We start from the raw sequence: 20,699 nt of genomic DNA on the forward strand, positions 1-20,699 counted from the left end.
GGCTTGCATTCCCAGGGAGGCTCCAATCTTCCTTGGCAGATACCTGTCTATCCAAACCAAGACAGTTTCAAACAAATTTAACCTAGTCTAGCCTCAAGCACTGGAAAATAAATTCCGACCTTTTTCTATACCAAATTACTAAATTGTTTTCATTAATGTAATGGATTACATTTTAAAAATATTTTCAGCAATAAACCATAACATTTTTATTACTAAAACATGTTCCCACTTCTGTAAGGACTTCAGCATTATCTGACCAATACGGCTTAAAAGGTTGTAGGAAGGCTGCTCAAAGTAGACAAACTGAATGCACTTTTTAACAATGAATAAAGCTTTACATGTTGCTTTTCACTGAATGTTTTAAACCTCCAAAAAAAAGTGTTGTCATCCTGAATCTCACTAAATCCCCTGTACTCAATTTTCAATCATTAGGGTTCCATAAAATGATGGAAATTTTAGGCAGTTAGTGTTATAAATAAATGGGCAGAGATAATATTAATATCTTTAAAATGCCTTTATTAATCAGCTCTTACAATGGTTGCTCGAGAGGTTGTGACCACCCGCTGCTGCGCCATGGAGGAGGAGGGTGCTGGTCAGTTCTGGTGCAGGAAGTTGAGCAGGGCTGGAAAACTCTTCCCTCGCTGGGAGTGTTCCCAGACTTCTGAAATTCCTTTGTTTTCCTCGGGGTCTCACTTCTGGCTTGGCACTCTCAAGTTACAGCGAGTCACAGAAACTGGAAAAATCAGTTCTCCTCATACTCTAGGGTTTACACGGCTTAGTATTGGTTCATGTGTGTTTTAATTTTACTTAGTTTTATTTTTATAAGGGGTTTTTGGTGTTAAAAGAGTCCCGAGATGCACCTCGGGTTTCTAATTTGCATGTACAGGGTCGCCCTCGGGCAGCAGGGGCTGCGGGTTCTCATGGCAGTTTTGCAACCAGACATGGCGTCTTGGAAGTCTCACGCTGCCTCACAGCGGCGGCAGCGTCGGCGGGGGTCCGGGCCGGGGCAGGTGGCTTGGCGGGGACTGCGGGGACACCAGCCCCGCGGCGGCGGCGATCTGGGCGCGCCACGTGGTGGTTTTGCGGGCTTTGGGGTTTTCCGTGCCGGGGCTTGGGCTGGGCGGCCGGGGACTCGGCAGCTGGAGCCACGCTGGGGGTTGCCGCGCCGGGGCGGGCGACTTGGCGGGGACCGCGGGGACGCCGGGAGCCAGCCCCACGGCGGCAGGAGTCAGGGCCGGGCGGCCCTGTTCACTTTTCGGCTTTTTCGGCGGCGCTTGGCTGCCTCGCGGTCGCTCGGCCGCCCCATCGGTTTGCGGCGGCTGCTGGCTGCCCGGCGGCCGCTCGGGAGCGGTTTGGGAGCGGCACCGGGCTTCTTTGAATGGAGCTCTGTTTTTAAGGTGGTCTAGGGGGCAGACTCTTTCAGGGCGGCAGGCAGTCTACTCTGGAGTCGGAGAGAGGGTGCTTGCGGACGGTTTCTAAGCGACCAGGCAACTCCTCTTTCACTGCCCCGCCCCCCCCCCACCCCGAGGGTGGCACGGAGGAGCCTTTTTACTGTTATATTACAAGATAAACATTTCAAATTTCATTTTTATCAGTTAGTCTTTACCACAAAGCTTGAGGAAAACCCTTCAGTGATTAATGTCTTACTACAGATTGTTTTCATTATTGTTACTGTTCATTTTACAAGGATAAACTTCATATGTTGAATTTAATGCCATGGATTTAGTCTATTTGACAAAAAAAAAAAAAAAAAAAAAAAGGTTTTATTTTAATCCTATTTTGTATATAGTTTCTCCATGATCTGGGACTAGAATTTGATTATCACTTCACATATTAAATGACTCTTTGCCATACAGAAGTCTTTTAAGCTGTGGCATTCCTGTCACTTCCAACATAAAATACATTCAAATCTCTGACAAGTATTAACTTGGTGGTTGACGTACTTCTCCTTGCACTGATTTATCATCACAGTTTAAGACTGTGTGAAATGTGCAGCCCCTTTGAAATCTCTAGATTGGGATCCATAAAATTTGACAAAAATGAACACACAAACACCAACCCCTACCCTGCAAAAAATAAACCACAAGACGGTGAAAGACATACTATTTATACCATCCATAAACTTCTTTAGGGCTGAGTGATCAGACAGAGCTCATTTTCTCTTCTCTTTTTCCATAATTTTCTCTTTTCTTAAAACAACGGCTAAAGACTTATTATTACTTTACCACCAGCTAAGGTGGTAAAATACCTGAGCTGAGTACTAGAAAAGAGACAACATGCTAATTTAAACCTATAGTGATATTCACAGAATATAGCATGGACCTTTAATGCAATTCTCATATCAAAGTTGCTATTCTTCTCAGATAGAGATGGCATCCTAAATAAAATCAAATGAAATTGTATATTCTGCAGCCACACTTACTCATCTCACACTATGTACTAGCTGCACAAAACCAAGCTCCATCCTGTGAGTTTGATTTCACTGTCACAATTTCTATTTAAAAAGTGATTAAATTGATTTAAAATCATTGACAGATACACCTCTGAATACTGAAGAACTGATGAAAAAAAGAACAGTTGAAGAACCTCAGATATGTTTGGTTAAAATTGACATACACATATATGTACAAATGGTTATTCATCCAGCTTGGTTCTAAGATCAAACTATATTCACATCTTGTGTGAAACTCAATCATCTCAATGGCTGGCTTAGAAAATCATAAAAATAAGCAAAATAAAGACAAACTTTCATAGGTACTTTATATGCTCCCAAAAAGAGCATATGATTATGAGTACACATGTACTTTCATTTTAAATATGCACATATGTACCAACAGTGTCTAAACAGGCTTTGTACATTACTTTTTCCTTTCTACCTCACATGTTTCTGGAAGCAGTTTTACCTGGAGATAATTTCTCTTGAACTGCAGTAACTTATATTAAATATTTGTTCTGTGTCCACCAATGATCCAGAGTGTTCAGATATGTCATGTTATTGTGGTAAGCTCTTCAGTAAATATTTTTTCTAAGCAATAATTCTGCTTTATCCATTAGCTCATTCACACTGATTATAAGTTGATTTCCTTCCTTCTCAATTTGATAAGCTTGTGTGCTTTCTTGATGATCTTAATAGCACTATATATATTTTAAAGCTAAGCAAATACAGGACTGAGCCCTTTGTTCCTAAGTTATTTAAATATCTCATTACATGTGAACAATTTTCCTGAATCTTAACCTGAATTGTTTTGGTTATTAAATAAACAACTGAATGTTTCTGAAGTGTTGTCTCCCTTTGTGGACAAATCCTAAAGAACCAGGTTTCAATTATTTATTAAAACATGCTTCTTTTAGAAAAGGCGTATGAAAAGTCTGAGTATATGTATTTACCTTTTGTTGTGGCTTTGTGGTGGATTTATTCACATTGTTATATGCAAAATATCTTTTATACTGCATGTCATCCAACTACCTTCACCTGGTTCTGACTTTTAACTTGATGTTTACTTAATGTTTTTGTAATTTTTTTCTTAGATTTTCCTTTACCAAGGAAAACGACTTTATTTTTTTTTTGGGGGGGGGGGGGGGGGAAAGCAGGGGGAGGTTAAGCTTTCATACAATGAGATACAATTTCTCATCTATTTATGCAAATGGATTCATAACTCAGCCATCAACTCATGTTAAATGTGTTGCAAGTAAAACATCCAAAAATTGCTTTTATTCTATTTGGGCCTCTCTTGTCACAGGCCATGAATAAGACCACAAGCAGAAACAAGAAATTACTATCTGTACATCACAACATCAAACTGATTTGCTTTTCAATTGGTCATCTCTTAGAGAGAAATTAGTGAATCAACTGAAATAGCTTTAAAAAGTTTTTCTGGTTTTACTTTATCTCTGCTAATACATTTCCCCAAAAAAGACCATACCAATTCCACAAGATACGAATTAAGACAACACACTACAAAATAAAATTAAGCACAAGGGAAATAACAGAGACTGTGACCTGAAACAGCTCACTTCAACAAAAAGTTCATGTGAAAAACAAGGTTCACTTTTTAGTAAATTTTAAGGAATATGTTTAATAAAATAATTAAGACAATTAGGAGACAAAAAAACCAAGTACGGCCGGCCGGGTGACTTGGCATTCAGGCAAGTCCACCCCTTGCTTTCTCAGTGATACTCATTAAATACCCTTCCCGTTATATCGATATATGAATATTCATAAAATTCCATAAACTAGTTTCCATATTCCAGGAACTGTTTTGCATGGCCCCTCCTTGGGTCCGCCTTTTTAGAGCATGCGTGTTTTGTGGCTGTGTCCTTTTTATCGCTTCCAGTTTGGGCCTTGGTCCGTGCTTTGTGCAGGTGGTAGATGCTGATAGTTGGTGTATCAGTAGCAGAGTCTTCTTTACATGTTCACTGGATGTTATCCCAACCAAACAGACAGTTTAAGCATACTTACATCAACTACTCCCATTATATCTAATCTTCTTTTACCAATAGCAGAAATAAACTTATATCCTATATCCTTACTATGTTATTAATCATATAGCACACATCTTGCAAAAAGCCAATTTTATAATACACACATATAACAGTTCACTTCTCTTCATTGCCCCACATTCCACTTTGCTAAATAATTAAGAACTACCAAGAGATTGTTTCTACTTCTCCCTTTTTCTGCTCCAGGAAAAGAGAGAGGAAAAACCCACACTATTCAAAAGAAGCCAGATTTCTTTTAACAAAATGCTTCAGAACATGCTTAAGGTTAAGTCCACGTGACTCACCTTCACTACATACAAGAATCATTAGATAAAACTCTATGATCTGCTACATACTCTTCCCTGTACTTCAGTATCTGTAAAGCTTTCCCTTGATCCTTGTCAGCAGCATCCATAATTCTTATATGTGAGCATTGTGACCTACTTTCCAAGATCTTCAGACATCACCATTGGTTATTTTTAGCACACTACTGACTCATTTGATGTCTCTGTGCACAGAGGGCTACCCACTGAGAAGATTTACCTCTCTCCACAATTTTACCAGCACATTTTCACCAGCTTGACACCACAGATGTGGAAAGTGTCCTGCAAGTCTGGTATAAGAGAGAAATTTCTCGCATGACCTACTACAAACCACAGTGATGACCCTCTGGAAAGGCTGGGGTCAAGTTGCCAGCATGCTCACAGAGCAGTTTACAGACGTGGAAATAAATGACTTAGTTTTGGTTTTCTTTTTTCATTGGCAGCTTTCCTTCATAATTTTTTTTTCTTTTTTTTTTTTTGAGCAGAAATTAAGACATCAGATTCTTGACACTGTGAAGACAAGTCTGTTCAGGAGGCCTTTTACAGACTCTTTCCAAGGGAGATACTTTGCCCATGATTCACAGGGGAAACGAAGAGCAGCAGTGCAGTTACTCTACAGTACAGAAAGATGCTAGCAAGTAGTGCAGCACAACAAACCTTAGAAATGGCCATTTTGGGGCCAAAGTGCAAGAATTGCGTTAGTCTTCAGAGTCACATAGGAGATGCAAGGCAGTAACAGCTGCATGACGTGCTTAGGACAGCGAACTGTTACCTGGGACTAGGAACTTACAGCCTCAGGGGCAGCAGGACCTGAAGGCCCAACCTAAACAGGCTCTCACTGGTTGAGAACACCACATACAAACAATAGCACAGTAGGATATCTGTCTAAGGAGACCAAATGTATACCCATGGCCTTGGCATCTGATGGGCACCTCACCCTGTTGTCAGGCTCCTCCACGTGTTGGGCTGTAGCTCCACTTTGCACAGAGATAATATGGGAAAATAAATTCTCTGATTGTTTGTATCCTGAGTCTCTTCTCAATGAAAGGCAAAAACAGGTCAACCACCACCCACACTAGTAACCTCCACCTTCATGGTATTGGAGTTGTTTTTCTGGTCAGTACCAAAGACGTCTGCCTCACCAGAATTACAGGAAGAATGTCTGTCTGTCAGCATGGGGAGGAGGGATGTTTTACCCATTTTGCAACCTCCTCATGAAGATATGCTGCATTATTCATTATGAAAAGGCAATTATATACCTTCATCAGTAGAAGTCATTGCAGAAGCTACTGGGTTTTGGTAGCTAGATGTTGTAAAGTCCAGGATCATGGCAATCAATATAAAAATTGTTTCTGCCTCATTGCCTAAGAGAAGTCTGCATTTTCACTGCAGAATGAATACAATTTGTGGATGCTCATCTTTCAAGTGTTAAAGGTGCCTGCAGTGTGCCAACCCATCCCATACTATCAAAATATCTTTTCTGTATCAAATTCAAGTGCCCTTGCAGGAATTGTAATGATTTATTTCCTATATATTCTGTACCACTGGTCTTGGATTATCAGAAACTGAACAGTGTTGTAAGAAACCGCTTAAATGAAAAGAGAGATATTTCAAGTGTATTGAGCTAAGGCCAACTGAAGTCTTACTTAGCCCATCAAGAAAGCAATTTTGTAAGCTTTTCAAACCTGAGCCTAGACAACTGAAATTATTCAGAAATAAGCACTAACAAGAGTGTCCCTCAGGGTTTAAATAAAGACTGCAAGACATGCCTAATTATCATTAGATTGAAGACATTTATTATAGGAAGTCAGATTCTGTAGAAATCTTTTCTGAGATGCTGTCCACTTCAATTGTTCTGCATTTCAATTTTAAATTTCTTTTTTTTTTTTTTTTGCCAAGAAGGAAAAAGCCTCAATCATATTTCACATGTCTACTGCTAAAAGTTTTGAAATGTATAAACTAGGAAGCACAAAAAGAATTGTTCTCTTTCACACAGCAATTAAGATGATTTCTTGCACTCACTTAGTTCCTGGTAGCATCCTTTTCCTTTAAAGTTTAAAAAACAAAACAAAACAAACAAAAAAAAAACCCAAAAAAACCAAACAAACAAACAAAAAAACACCTCCAGAGAGATTTACTGATATGATTAGGTAGAACTGTTTTTCTCAGATGGCCACTGAAATAAAAATGTCACAATATGGGTTTGGCTTGCATATCTGCTAGCACTTCTCTAATCTCAACAAAGCCAATTATTTCAGAATAATGTACAAACTCATTGCAAACCTGAAGTGTAAGCAACAGCTGTGAAGCTCTGGAGAAAAAAGCAAGAAAGTCCATGCCTTTCCTAACAATAATGGGACAGTCATGAGTCACATCTCCTCAGGATATCCTGGTGCCAGTCTGGCATCACCTAAGGACATAAATTGAAGGAGTATTCTCCACCTACAAGCTCAGGTCTGATCTCAGTTGACTACAGGTCATTGCCAAAATCAGAAGAGGACAAAATGTCACAGATCAATACCACCAGAAACTCTGCAGAATATGCAAAACCCCACATTTTTTTGATGCCACTGTTTTGAAATAACAGGACAGCAATGGCCCTGGCAAAGAACAAGAGAGAAACTTCTTGGAGGTCACCTGGCTCTATGTGAGATAGCAGTGTGCTACTGTGAGGCAGAATATATTTTTTGCTGAAAGAAAAACAAGTACCTTAAAAAACTTCCAAAGGACTCATGAAATACTGGGTAAGTGTCACATGCAGAGGAGCAGTACAAAGTGTTCCAGAAATGAAGATGGACAGAAAAAACCTTGGTTTTGCCAGTAAGAGCACTGTGGTTCTACCAGATAGCTGATATCATTCCCAGTTGATGGGAAATTTTGCCTTCAGGCTTCTTCTCCACAAACTTGGGAATCAGACTGTGAAATCAAGTAAAGTATCTAGTTTGACTTTAATTGCAACCCTTACTGAACAACTGCATCATTACTTACCTAATTACTGCTGAACTTTTCTGTTATGTTTGTTAATTATTTGAACTAGTGCAAGGTGTGGCACTTCAGCCAGGAAGGGAAGATTCATTATTCAAAATTTTAACAGAGAAAACCAACATTTACCCCTTTATGTATTTTACCTTTCACCAAGTTATTTCATTATCCACAGAAAATCACGTATGTGATAAAAATAGGGTAAAAATTCGTGTATAAAATAATAATTCGATGTATAATGAAACAAAGCTAAAGTAAAATTGTAAAATCCAATAGAAGGGTAACCGTTCTCTCTCAGCCTGCTAATCTCAGTTGAAAAGACAGGACGAAGGTCATCAACTTAGACAAAAGACACTGGCCAACCCTGATAAGAATCGCTTCCTCGCCAAGGCAAGGAGAAATTCCTTCCTGACGTCGATGCCAATTTCACCAACCTTCTGGTGCCACAAGCGGAATGAAATCAACATAAGACGGACTTTTGGAATTGACATAAGAAAGGAGCCTTCCCGGAATGAGACAACTAGACTTAATGAGGTCCGGGAGGACCATCGAAAAGAAATCCGGACTATTCAACCCACCTTGGACACCTGGACTGCCTAAGGGCAGAAAATTCCTATAAAACGGTGGACTGAGAGCTGCACTGGCGTGGACTAGGGCGTCTGGCACATCGGTGCGGACCTCTATCCACCCAGCGCGCGCTGACAATTTCCTATTATTGTGGTTTTTCTCTTTTTCAGGTGCTCGATATTCTGTTATTAATAAATTGTCATTTATTAACCTGAAATTTGCCTTTGCATTTATAACAGATTTGGTGCCGTGACTCGGATTCGGAGGAGGCTGCGGGGACCTGCGATCCAGGAGGGTACCCCCGCTGATTTCGGCGGCCTGGTGAGTGAGGAGACCCCGCGGCTCCACCCGAACCTCCGAACCAAATTTAGGAGCGAGAAAACCACAAAAATAGGACAGGGGAAAGAACGGATCCGGGGGCAAAGAGAGCTCGGGAAGGCAAAGGGCCTTCGGAAAAGCCGCGGCTTGCAATTGCTCGTAAAACGTCTACGTGCACGAAGACATCCACGCAGGAAAAGGAGCTGTAAGTACTGCTGGTTGAGCGGGTGATTGGGCGAGTGTGTGAGACGTGATCTGATCACGGAGCGAGTGCGGACTTCAAGGTCGCAGTTCCGTCTTTTCCCGCGAGGGGAGCGGTCGGCCGCGAAGGAAGCGATTTCGTGTGAAACTCTCTTACATTGCTTGTCAAAACCGGGACGAGGGAAGTCTCGGGGACCGATCACGGAGTGGGCAAAAAGGGGAAGGGTACGTCCTGTTGAGCTCGGGAATCGGTAAACCCTTTTTGCCAGCGGACCAAGGTAAGGGTCCAAAGAGAATCCGAAAGGATTGAGAGCCGATCAGGAACCCTCGGCACAGCTCGCTGGAGGGGGAGTGATCGAAAAAGCCCCATCCCCTGTGAAACAACCAAAGACACAACGCACAGGCAGAAAAGTCGACTTGCAGGGAATTTCGAAGATTTGGTAAGGAAATTCGCGAAATATGGGACAGAAAAAGAGTAAGCCCCAGAAAAAAACCTCAGAAAGCCCCCCCTCTGGTAAGGGAAAGGGAACCATGAAAATCCCTCGAAATAGTCCCTTGGGGTGGATGTTGGAGCACTGGGGAGATTGTCCACAGAGGAAAGAGAAATCTAAGGAAAGAATGATTTACTATTGCATGGATGTGTGGGGTGGAGAGAAATTGGGGGAACACCTCACATGGCCGGTAATGGGATCATTTGAAAGCTGGACATGTAGTAAGTTAAATCGCTATGTGACAAACAAGAGCCCCTCGAACCCCGAGGAGAGGGAATATGCCCGGCTTTGGCTAAACACCCGAGCTGGTTTATTCCCGATAAAACAGAAAGGGCGGCCCGGAACTGGGACCGAGCCCTGGGAGCCCCTAGATCACCTCCCACCTCCCTACATTGGGCTGAATTCCCCACCCTCTCCAGAGCAAGTGGTGCCCACAGCCCCTTCCGATCCTCCAAACCAGCTTTTGGGGGCACAGGCATCTCAGGTGGGGAGTCATGCCTCCCCTCCATTGTCCCCACTGGCAGCTTCCTCCCTGCCACCCCCGCTCCTGCCTCTCCCGTCTGGCCTGGGTCCGTCGGCGGCGCCCCCGCTGATAGATGCCATGACCGCGGGAGCCCCCTCTGAGATCCCGTCTGCGCCAGCTTGGGGGCACTCTCGGTCACCTTTTCCGCCGCCACCGGGGTTGCTCCAAACGGAGGAGAGACCCCCCTCGGCTGCACAGGCGGCAGTCCCGCCCCCGCAGTCCGGGAAAGGGAGACAACCCACTGCTATCAGTTCTCCCCCTGCTAGCAGAACCCGATTGAAAGCAAGGATGGTGGGTGATGAATGGGGAGAGAATGAGAATGTGGGACACAGTTTACTTCCATTAAGGGAAGTACCAACTGCCCCAGGGATCATTGGATTTGTAAATGTGCCTCTCAATACAGGAGACGTAAGAGCGTTCAAAAAGGAAATGGGGCGATTGTTGGATGATCCTTTTGGTGTAGCGGACAGGTTGGATGAGTTCCTAGGGAGCAGCATTTATACATATGAGGACCTGATGGCAATCCTGAGGTCTTTATTCAATAGTGAGGAAAGAGAGATGATAAAACAGGCGGGTATCAGAGACTGGGACCGGAGGAACCCACAGGGGACACCTGGGGATCAAAAGTGGCCCAGCTCTAGCCCAAACTGGAATGCACAAACAGAGGACGGGAGAAGGAGCATGGTAGATCTAAGGAACATCATAATTCAGGGCATCCGGGAAGCTGTCCCAAGGGGTCAGAACATTAGCAAGGTTTTCAATGAATGTCAGGGGAAAGATGAATCCCCCACTGAATGGATTGAGCGATTAAGGCGAAGTCTACAGATATATTCTGGGACGGACCCTAATTCCCCTGTGGGGGAAGTTCTGCTCAAAACTCAGTTTGTGGCAAAGTCATGGGAGGACATTCGGAGAAAATTGGAAAAGATAGAGGGGTGGCAGGACAAAAGCTTGCAGGAATTGTTGCGGGAAGCCCAGAAAATATACATGAGGAGGGAGGATGAAAAGCAGAAAGTACAAGCTAAGGTTTTGGTAGCTGCGGTGAAGGAGGTCCAGAGACAGGAACAGGCTTCGGGGAAATATAAAACCTTACCCCGAAAGTCTCAAGGCCCCCGAAAAGCAGCCCCAGACACGAGAAGGGAACTGCCCGAGTGCTACTATTGCAAAAGGGTAGGACACCTTCGAAGGGACTGCAAAAAGAGAATTAAAGATGAAAAAGTATTTCAGGAAGATTAGGGGTGTCAGGGGCTCTTCACCTTGGGGACCAGGACATCTAACGAGCCCCTGGTAAAACTGAAAGTGGGTCCCCAGCGTCAAGAAACCGTTTTTCTGGTGGATACCGGGGCAGAAAGGAGCACTTTACAAAATCTACCAATAGGGTGCACGGTCGGTAAGGAGAAAGTTGTGGTGGTGGGTGCAAAAGGGGATCCCTTTAAAGTACCTGTGATAGAAAGCGTGGAGATTGAATCAGAAAATAAAGTCTGCCTAGGGAATTTGTTGTTGGTAGAGGAAGCTGATTACAACTTGCTAGGGAGAGATATGATCATAGCTCTTGGAATTAGCATAGTTGTAAGAAGTTCCGATCTTGTGGTGAAAATGTTTAAACTCACTGAGAAGGATGAGGCAGACATCAATCCAGAGGTATGGCACTCTAAAGGGGAGGTGGGGAAGCTAGAAATAGACCCTATTCATATTATAATCGAGAACCCCGGGGACCCTATACGGGTCAAACAGTATCCCATTCCCCTGGAAGGGAGAAAGGGATTGAAGCAGGTTATCGATGACCTCTTGAAGGGAGGAACAATAGAGCCATGCATGTCCCCCCATAACACCCCTATACTGGCTGTAAAGAAGGCAGATGGAAGCTATCGGTTAGTTCAGGATTTGAGGGCAGTGAATGCCCGAACCAGGACTAGGTTTCCGGTAGTGGCCAATCCGTATACTTTGTTGAATCGGCTTACGCCTGAGGATGTGTGGTATAGTGTGATTGACCTGAAGGATGCATTTTGGACTTGCCCTTTGGATGAGAAAAGCAGGGATTACTTTGCTTTTCAGTGGGAGGACCCCGATACCAACAGAAAACAGCAGTTGAGATGGACGGTGCTTCCGCAAGGATTTGTAGAATCCCCTAATCTATTCGGGCAGGCCCTGGAGCACCTCTTGACTCAGTTTACCCCAAAGGCAGGGACGAAATTGTTGCAGTATGTGGATGATCTGCTGATAGCAGGATCTTCAAAGGAGCGGGTGAGGGAATGTACAGTGGAATTGTTAAACTTTATTGGAGCTAAGGGTCTGAAAGTTTCAAAATCCAAACTGCAGTTCACGGAGCCCGAAGTGAAGTACCTGGGGCATTGGCTGTCCCAAGGGAAAAAGAAATTGGACCCTGAGAGAGTCGCGGGAATTATAGCGTTGCCCGCGCCAAAAACTAAAAGGCAAATACGCCAATTGTTAGGGCTCCTGGGATACTGCAGACAGTGGATTTGATTTATTAAAAAACTATGGACATTGATCTAATACTAATATCCAACTATGACGGACAAAGACTCTCTAACAATTTAAAGTTAGAAAGTGTATGTTTATTACGACGCCGGGCAGCGTGTGGGATAGCTCCCAGAAACACACGCGCAATTTACAGATCATCACAGGGCCTTTTATCTACAGAAGTATTGAATACACAAACTACAAATGCATATTCATAGCTCTGATACCTCCCATTCTCCGCTTCGTATGGTAATTAGCCCAAAAAGCCACCAAGCATGTGTAGTTTGTTCTTTGAAATGGGTCGGTGGTCTTTTTAATGGGGTGGGGTCCCAAAATGATGAAGTAAGATTGTCTTCCTCAGCTCTGACTTTTTAACCTTTAGTGTTTGTGACAGCTAAATCTTGTTTTTCCCAGGACTGTTTGATTTATGATTGTATTGTATTCATGGGGTCTATTGATTATTCAGGATGCAGAAGCCCTAGTTTGACAGCTCCTCTGATTGATCGGTTCCTTCCAAGGATTATCAGTTCTTTCAGACTGGCTTCTGTTAGCAAAAGGGAAGTCCTAGCTACATTATCTCAGTACTATCTATTTTGACTACAGTCTTCAATGCCTCAGATTGAGGGTTTCAGTGAAAAGGTAAAATTTCTGTATGAAAGATTAAACACCGACAGGGTGAAGTGGACCGAACAGGATGAATTAGATTTTCAAAAACTAAAAGAGGTTCTCATGACAGCCCCAGTACTGACCCTTCCAGATGTGAATAAAGAATTCCAGTTGTTTGTAGATGTTAGTGGGCAAACTGCACAGGGAGTCCTGACTCAGGAATGGGCCAGCAAAAAGAAACCCATAGGATTTTTATCAAAAATCCTGGATCCTGTGAGTCGAGGTTGGCCTACGTGTTTGCAGGCTATAGTTGCAGTGGCACTCCTGGTGGAAGAGGCGAGAAAGATTACCTTCGGAGCCTCTCTGGTAGTTTACACCCCTCACAATGTGAGAAACATTCTGCAACAAAAAGCGGAAAAGTGGCTGACCGATTCCAGGCTTCTGAAATATGAAGCCATTCTGATCAGCTCCCCGGGATTGGAGTTGAAAACCACCTCGGCACAAAACCCTGCACAGTTCATGTTTGGAGACCTTTCTGAGGAACTATTGCATGATTGTGCTGAGATCGTGGAACTTCAGACAAAAGTAAGATCAGATTTGGAGGATCAGGAATTGGAGGGGGGAGAGAAATGGTTTGTGGATGGGTCGGCAAGAGTAGTCGAGGGGAAAAGAAAATCAGGATACGCAGTGGTGGATGGCAGAACGGGAAAAGTGGTGGAATCGGGTCCCCTAAGACCCGAATGGTCGGCCCAGGCTTGTGAGCTTTATGCTCTCCTAAGAGCTCTCAAAGGGTTAAAGGGAAAGAAGGGGACCATATTCACTGATTCTCGGTATGCGTTTGGGGTGGTTCACACTTTTGGGAAAATTTGGGAAGAAAGGGGCTTGATAAACACAAAAGGGAAAGGTTTGGTCCACGGCGAAATGATTCGACAAATCTTGGAGGCAATCAGGGAACCAAAAGAGATTGCGGTGGTGCATGTAAAAGGGCATCAGGTCGGGTTGCAATTTCAGACGCGTGGGAATAACCTGGCTGACCAAGAGGCAAAAAGGGCAGCATTACTCACAGTAAGAATCCCCGAGGTGATTGGGGAGGAAAACTCCGGAATCCAAATATGTCCCTCTGAAAGGGACATTGAAGGATTCAAGGAGATGGGAGGGGCATTGGAGATGGGAAAATGGAAATTACCGGATGGAAGGGAATTGGTCCCGAAAGGGGTGGCCAGAGGGATCCTGAGACGCCTGCACGAACAGACCCACTGGGGAACACGGGCATTGGCTGACCAGTTTCTGAAATTCTTTGGGTGCAAGGGGATCTTTGAGTTGGCAAAACAAGAGGTACAGGGGTGCGTGACTTGCCAGAAAGTGAATCGATCCAGATCCAGACAAGCGGCTTGGGGAGGTCGTCCGATTTCATACCGGCCGTTTGAAAGGATCCAGGTGGATTTCACTGAATTACCAAAGGTCGGGAGGTATAGGTACTTATTGGTTATTGTGGACAAATTGACACATTGGGTAGAGGCGTACCCAAGGGCAAAAGTCACGGCTCAAACGGTTTCCAAAGTATTATTAGAGGAAATAGTCCCCAGGTATGGAATAGTGGATTGCATAGATTCAGATCAAGGGACTCATTTTACCTCGAAAATCATAAAACAATTAACCGAGGCCTTGGGAATCAGATGGCAATATCACACCCCCTGGCACCCTCAAAGTTCAGGGCAAGTAGAAAGAATGAATCAGACCTTAAAAACTCAGTTGGCAAAACTCATGCTGGAAACTAAGATGTGTTGGGTAAAATGCCTTCCCCTTGCTTTGTTGAACATAAGAACCATGCCTCATTCTGATACGGGACTGTCCCCCTTTGAAATGTTGTATGGGATGCCATACAAACATGGAATGCCTGTGGGACATCCCCGAGTCGAGGATGTGCAGCTACAACCTTATCTCATCACTGTAAACAAAAATTTACAGGAGCTCAGAAGGCGTGGACTCATCCCCCAAAGTGCCCCTCTCGGATTTGCGATTCATCACATTCGGCCCGGAGATAAAGTGTTAATCAGGACTTGGAAAGAGATTCCTCTCGCCCCGCAATGGGAAGGACCGTTCCTGGTACTACTCACAACTGACACCGCAGTTCGAACCGCTGAGAAGGGTTGGACTCATTCCTCAAGGGTGAAAAAGATCGAGGACTCAAAAGCCTCGGACTGGAAGGTCACCACCCCTCCTGGAGAGCTCAAAATCAAACTCAAGCGTCAACCTAGATGACCGACCAGATAAGTTGTAATACCCCAGGTTGTGAGTGCTTTCCTTTCATTCACTTTGAATGCGTGTACTGTAAACAGGTTTGGGTCACCCATTGCTGGAGAGGGAGTAGACCTAAAGGTCTGTGCACTAACTGTCTAATCGAGGAGCAGGTTCACACAGACCGCCTCTTAGTACTTGCCACTCGGGCCGGACTTTTTAAATTAGATTCTCCTGAGTGGTATCAGATTTTCAAAAAGGGAATAAAGGGAAAATTGGACGCTAAAGCAGAACCCTTAGCAATTGAGTGCCGGAGGACCATCAAGGTACCTTGCCGAGGAGATACAATCAAATTATCCCGGTGGGCAACCTATAAGAGAAGGTTTGCCATCAGGACCACACGGGCCCCTGAAGCAAACCCTTGCTGTCGGGAAGATGGTTTACCCCGCCGTATGTTCCCATACGGGCGATGGGCAAGGCAGAGGGGTTTTTCGGTGGGGAATCCTGACGGTCCTGAGCCTAGCCGTGTGCTGGGCCAAGGGGGCCCTTCCAGGGGCGCTCCTGGGGGAGAATCCTCCCGCGAAGTGTGAATGGTGCTTAACAGCACCAGAAACCGGGCCGATAATGGATTGTCCTCTAAAAAGGCAGTTGGGTGATTGTTGGGCTAATGGCACTCGATTTCACCTTTGTGAATTAGAAGGAAGGGTCCGGTGCCAACGCTCAGGGGCAAGTCCTAAGGGCGGGCTGTTCAGGGATCCTGCTCACTCACTCGTTAGACGAAGGCGGGAGCTCGAAACTCCTCACCCGGTACCAACATGTCAACAATGTAACAAAACTGTATGGATGGGAGGAAAAAGGCAATCTACCTTCCTTGCCTACTATAAGGTGAATCCCCTGTGCTACGACAAAGCGAAACTAAAAATATGTAATATGGGTGGAAAATTGTATTGGGAAGGGAGGAATCTCAAACATGAGGAAACGGGTTTCTTGGACTCAGAACCCATCATTTTCGAGTTATTGCCTCCGGGAGATAAGCGTGTGTGTTTGCAGTTTGACCAAGTTTTTTGTTTTTCAAAGGACGAGGAAGGGATGGACCCTGAAAGTAAAATGAAACAGGTAACATTGGAACTCAGGAGAAAGGAAGCTGAGGCCAAAAAGAGGAGAATTGAGCAGGAAAGGTTGAAATCGCTCAGTGAACAGTACGAGCAATTGGAAAGGCAATACGGGGATGGGGGATTTCCGGCCCCTAACCAAAACCTCTTTGTAGAACTAATGCAGGAGATAGCCACTGAATTGGGGCTGACGAACTGCTGGATTTGTGGGGGATTAAAGTCAGCCGAAAGGTGGCCCTGGAAAGGAGAAGGATTAGCCCCGGAACAACTTCTAAAATGGGAAAGCTCTAAATTGTCAAAAATAGTAAAGAGACCGGAGGGATGGATTTTGGAAAAAAGGATAGTGGGAACTATCTGCATCAGCCGGGAGGGGAAGGAGTTCACCGACCTGGTGGGTTATACTCCTTGCATAAATACCCTAACGGTGAATGACAAAACACGGGTCTGGCAACCTGAACCACCCTCCGGATATTGGAGCCAAATTCGAGAAAAAGATTGTGAGTGGTTTGAGACTATGGGACTTTGTTGGCACAAAAGTCCCGGGGCTAATCCATTTCAGGCACTAGCGGGACTGAGAGAGTACTGGGACGAGCCGGGGAGAACCAATATAGGCTGGAAAGCTCCAGATGGGATATATTGGATTTGTGGAAAGAAGGCCTATAGCGAACTTCCCCGGAAATGGAAGGGGTCCTGTACCCTAGGAATGATAAGACCCTTCTTTTTCACCTTGCCCAGAGCCGAAAGCAGTTTGTTAGGAGCTCCTCTGTTCGAAACATTAAACCGACAGAGAAGGGAGATAAGACGAGTGTTACCCATAGCCGGAGGCAACCAAAAATGGGGGGAGGAGGAGTGGCCCGCTGAAAGAATCATTGAGTATTATGGGCCAGCCACCTGGGCTAACGATGGCAGTTGGGGATATCGAACACCCATTTACCTCCTGAATAGGCTGATTCGGCTGCAAGCAGTGGTAGAAGTGGTTTCTAACCACACCTCAGAGGCCTTGGAACTCCTGGCAAAACAGCATTCACAAATGAGGGCTTTTGTGTATCAAAATCGGCTTGCCCTGGACTACCTGCTAGCAGAGGAAGGAGGGGTCTGCGGCAGATTCAATGAATCAGAATGCTGCATCGAAATCGATGACTATGGGGAGACTATCAAAGGGTTAGCACAGGAAATAAAAAAGGTGGCACATGTGCCAGTCCAGAAGTGGAATTCAATTCTTCAGGCTTCATGGTGGGACCAGCTGTTCGGACAGGGGGAATGGTGGAAAAAGGTAATATTCTTTATAACGTGCTCCATTGCAGGCATTGTCTTCCTCCCGTGTCTGATCCCTTGTTTCATTCGACTGATACATTCAGTCGTCCAAGGGATGCAAATAGCATCCCTTCCCATAGATCCAGAGGCAGCACAAGGGAAAACTGTGTCCAAAATAATGAAACTTGAGGAAGAAAAAGGTAAAAGAAGGGCTGCAGAGGCCCTAAGGAAATTCGAAAAGGAGCGGAAGCTCCAACAAGGTGATGAATCCTCTCAGGAGGACTGGGAAGAATGTGACTTTTTAAACTAAAATTAAGGTCAATAAAGGGAGAAAAACGAATTTTTAATTTGATGAATTATTAGGTGGGGGACTGTGATAAAAATAGGGTAAAAATTCGTGTATAAAATAATAATTCGATGTATAATGAAACAAAGCTAAAGTAAAATTGTAAAATCCAATAGAAGGGTAACCGTTCTCTCTCAGCCTGCTAATCTCAGTTGAAAAGACAGGACGAAGGTCATCAACTTAGACAAAAGACACTGGCCAACCCTGATAAGAATCGCTTCCTCGCCAAGGCAAGGAGAAATTCCTTCCTGACGTCGATGCCAATTTCACCAACCTTCTGGTGCCACAAGCGGAATGAAATCAACATAAGACGGACTTTTGGAATTGACATAAGAAAGGAGCCTTCCCGGAATGAGACAACTAGACTTAATGAGGTCCGGGAGGACCATCGAAAAGAAATCCGGACTATTCAACCCACCTTGGACACCTGGACTGCCTAAGGGCAGAAAATTCCTATAAAACGGTGGACTGAGAGCTGCACTGGCGTGGACTAGGGCGTCTGGCACATCGGTGCGGACCTCTATCCACCCAGCGCGCGCTGACAATTTCCTATTATTGTGGTTTTTCTCTTTTTCAGGTGCTCGATATTCTGTTATTAATAAATTGTCATTTATTAACCTGAAATTTGCCTTTGCATTTATAACAACGTATAACAGCAAACCAAGACTGAGACTACATTATGCCACAGAGTTTTCAGTGGCAAAATCCGTCTACAGGCAAATCCCTCTGCTTTGAGCTAGCAAGCACCTAGCTGAAGAAGCACTTTCTTAAATAATCTAAAATTGGTTTACAACCAATAGTTTTAAGAATAGTTAGGGTACTGTTGACATGAGGAACATGCTAATTTGGTATGAAGTTACTGCACAATTCAGTGCCTCCAAGGAGGCACCTCAACCAGTCCCAACAATAAACCAAGCCTTTAAGCTGTGCTAGGCGTTAGGCTGTGCAACGAAAGGCTGACTCATTTCCATGAACACAAAAGGAGCACAGAGGAAACCTCAATAACCTGATAACAGAAAGAGAAGTCCCAGCCCTGGGCCCCGTCAGGCTGCTTCAAGGGAACCTCAACCCCAGTGGCCAGGAGGACATCCTGCAGCAGGCAGGGGCGGGACACCACCTCTATGTTATAAGTACATATTGTATTGTTGGTTTTTTGCAAATATTAAAATGAATTCTATATGCATAATGTTGGAAAACTTTGCTGTATGAATATAGTTGCTTTTATTCCTGCTATTAACAAAACTCAGAAATAGTAGTGGGATATATAAAATGTTTTTTGTAGCTAACTCAGAATAAAGATAATCAGGAAATTCCTCACATTCTTGGATCATCATATGCGGATGAAGATAACAGCGACAGACACCAGAACCCCAAAGGAAGAATTTATTGCCTGTCTCTCTGTTATCAGGGAGTGGAGAGGACAGGATGGAGCCACATCTGCAGGATGGAATGGGGGCAGGTTGGGGGAACTCAAAGGAATGTTTTGAATAATACATGAGGGTCTATGAATATGCAACATGTTGATGCATTTTAAAAAGTGTTTTCTGAGTTAGTGCTGCTCTTGGCTGAATGCCAAGCACCTGGCCATAATTTGTATTTTTGCTTTTGTATCTCTTATTGTCTTTTAATAAAAACTCTTAAATTTTACCAGGAAACTGAACCTTGTTTTTCACATCTGGAAGCATGAGACCTTTTATGGGACAGAGGGGAAAAGCATACCTGGATTGCACAGGATTTATAAACAAATGTCTAATAGAGGAACTGAACATGGAAGAAGGGAGAATGCAAGATGTTTTGTAGAAAAATATGTTTGGTATAATACCGGGAAAAGAGGGAGAAGGGGGCCAATGTAGCCAGGGTGGCATCTTGTCTGGCATCACTTTGTCATATCTTCACCATAGGTGCACCTGCAACTGCAGCAAGCAAGGGTTCACTTGTCAGTGTGTGATCTCTGGTGAGCATCTGACCAGACAGCCAGACAGCAAGGTAAGGTGGCTGGGAGCCAGGGTGCACACAGCTGTGCTTCTGAGACACCTATGGCAGGTTCAGGAAATCCAGACCTAAGGCTGGAGAAATTGTTACCACATGAAAAATTGCCTGCACCTAGTGTGGTAACACAATGTTTTTTCTTCAAAAACTACTGGCCTATGGAACTACACAATGCCCATTCTGTAGGAACAAGAACCGGAAAGCAACCAGCCCAGTTGTGCCAACTTTCACCAGTTAACTGGGCAACCAGGTATCACTTTGCGGTCAACCACCAGGGACCACCAAAGAGACCACCAGGACAGAAGCATGCATGCATAAGGGGGAAGGAAAATATGTTAATAATTTTGGGGAAATTATTATCCTACATGTGTTCATTCTGGGAAGAATCAATGAATATGTATGTAAAATATAGTATATAAACAGGAGCTTTTCTGTATTCAGCATGCATTACATTTTGGGGGAGATATCCCTTTATGCATAAGCAATGAGTATTTCTGTCTGTGTTCACCCCTGAGACCCTGTGTGTACACGAATGTGTCATGTACACATCTATTGGGAGTACATGGTTAGCTCCACTGGTAGTTGGACCTTTGGGGATGGAGTTGTAGCAGCCTCTTTTGCATCAGATAATTTAGGATTTAGATACTCTTAGCAATAGGTTCAACTATAATATATCTTGCAGTATATCCAAAAAGTTGGAAGATAAACCCAGAGAAGATTTACTGATGTTGACCACGTAACTGGTTGCCTTGGAATTGATTTGTGCTGAACAGCAATTGGTTTGTGCAA

This window comes from Zosterops lateralis, assembly GCF_965231275.1.
Source record: "Zosterops lateralis genome assembly, chromosome: 4".
Taxonomy (NCBI): domain Eukaryota; kingdom Metazoa; phylum Chordata; class Aves; order Passeriformes; family Zosteropidae; genus Zosterops; species Zosterops lateralis.